Below are 2,240 nucleotides of genomic sequence, written 5' to 3' on the forward strand. Positions count from 1 at the left end.
TCAAAATCAGGTTGATGTGGCTCCAATAATGTGGAGTCACAGTCAAAATCTCTCATAATTGAAGCACCTAATACACCAAATTATCCCACACATTCACTAGATGTTGACATGATTAATACACCACTTCTAAATTCTCCATCTTTAATTCTCTTGGAGAAGCCAAAAATCCAAATAAGTGAGCATCATCTTTTAGATGATTTGTTGGCTCATTTACAATTCCTTCCTGAGACTGTTGAGACATCTGTGCCAAAATTTTCATCAATCTGCACAGAGTCTACAATAGTCTCCACTCCAAACTCTTTCATTTCTACTATCCCGATGGATATTCTTCATCCGTCGAGTAGTGATTGTATCCCGAAGGATAAGCCTAACATCATTCATCCGTCGGATAGCCATACTACTAACCCGATGGACATTCATCATCCGTCGGGTGCCTCTGCAGAACATCAAATTTTTTCAATTCTTACATGTGTTGAAGACTTAGTAGTAGTGCAATCACTCTTAGGACTGAGGGAAGGGAGTGATTTGTGTGAGAGTCTGGGTTGCTCCCACAAAAAAAGAGAGAAAAAGAGTGAACACATGTAGTCTATTTCTTCAGGACTGGCAAAAGTGAGTAAGAGGAGTCCCACCTTAGATGGTGAAGGTCAGGGTGTGAGGGTGGGGAGCCAAGGGGAGCCCTTGATGCAAAAAGAGAGAGAAATTGATAGAAATGCAGGTATAGGAGGAATAAGGTTGGATATCATTGCTAGTGAGTCAATGAATGCCAATGACGCAGACATTGAGAGACTATCTCAGCATAATCAAGCTATTATAAGTTCCATCTCTTTGGATGCTGAGGCATTTACTCATCATGTTCCAGCATATCAAATTTTGGATGGACAGGGCAATGAAAATACAGAAAGAATACTGAACTTGGTGCATACCACCCAGTCAATGCAAAGAGCTAATGATTCCATCACAGCTGTGCCACTTAGAGCTGATGATGATGTTGACTATGGGACTGGGGAATCTGCTGATTTCTTTGGTGATGCAAGTGAAGAGGGGTCACTAGACATAGGGGAGAAGTAGGCCCTAGCTCCAGATCTGGTATGCCATCTTGGGCATTTTCAAAGCAATAGGATGAACACTATTTCAAGACCCCCCTCATTCAACTTATAAGTCAGACATACTCTGCTCTTTAATCCACAACAAATGCCAGCACCAAGAAGCTCCACAAGCACACCTTGCTTCTCTTCAATTACAACAAATCCAAGGTTTACAACACACTCAGGATGTCACTTCTATCAAAGGTGAAATTGATCAAATGAAAAGGGACATTTCTGAAAGGTTGAATTCTAAACTTCCAGAAGCTATAATGCTTGATATTAAGAGATAACTCAGGAAAAATTCTGATCTTGCCACAAAGATAGATTCCTTGGATACCAGAATGACTGTAATGGAAGCTACTTTAACAGCTATTGTTATTCCTAGTGGACTAACAATGAGATTTACAGAAGGGGGGTTGAATGTAAATCTCAAAACTTTTTCAAGTTTTGAGCAGTTTTGAAGGCTTTGTGTTCAAGATAAACAAGTGTGTGAATTGCTTTAAGCTAATACAGACAGATATATATTCAAGCACTAATGTAAAGAACACAACAGACCTTAAAAACTTTTCTGGTGGATTGTTGTTCCACCAGAGATGGTATTTCAGAAAATCTGTGATTCAAGATGTTGATCACAGCTGCGTCCTAGTACAAACTAGATAATTTTTCTCTCAAGATTTTTCTAAACAGCACTGGAAAAATTCTCATCTAATTACTAGCTGCTACTTGGTTTATATATCACCAAGTGTACAAGTGAAGACAAAGATAAAAATACAATAATAAAATAAGTTCTCCACTTGTTTCTTCTCCATATCACTCAAGTACTTTGTTGACTATTGCCTCTTTGTACTAGAGTAGAACGGCTGCTTTTTCTGACATTCCTGAAATTAGGCTTCCACATTTCAGTTATCTCTGTCAACCCATGTGCCTCTGTCTGCTGTTACAACTACCACTTATCAACTGTTATTTAACAGAACATCCGTTGAAGCCTTCATCCGTTGATGGCTTTATCGGTTGATGTATTAGCAGTTGAAGCTCTATCCGTTGAAGCTTTAGAGACATCCGTTGAAACTTTGTTTCTCATCCGTTGAGGGTCTTCAAGACATCCGTTGATACCACTTCATTTATACAAAATTACAAGGCATGAAATATTACAAT

Source organism: Apium graveolens, chromosome 1 (assembly GCF_009905375.1).
Source record: "Apium graveolens cultivar Ventura chromosome 1, ASM990537v1, whole genome shotgun sequence".
NCBI classification, from domain to species: Eukaryota; Viridiplantae; Streptophyta; class Magnoliopsida; order Apiales; family Apiaceae; genus Apium; species Apium graveolens.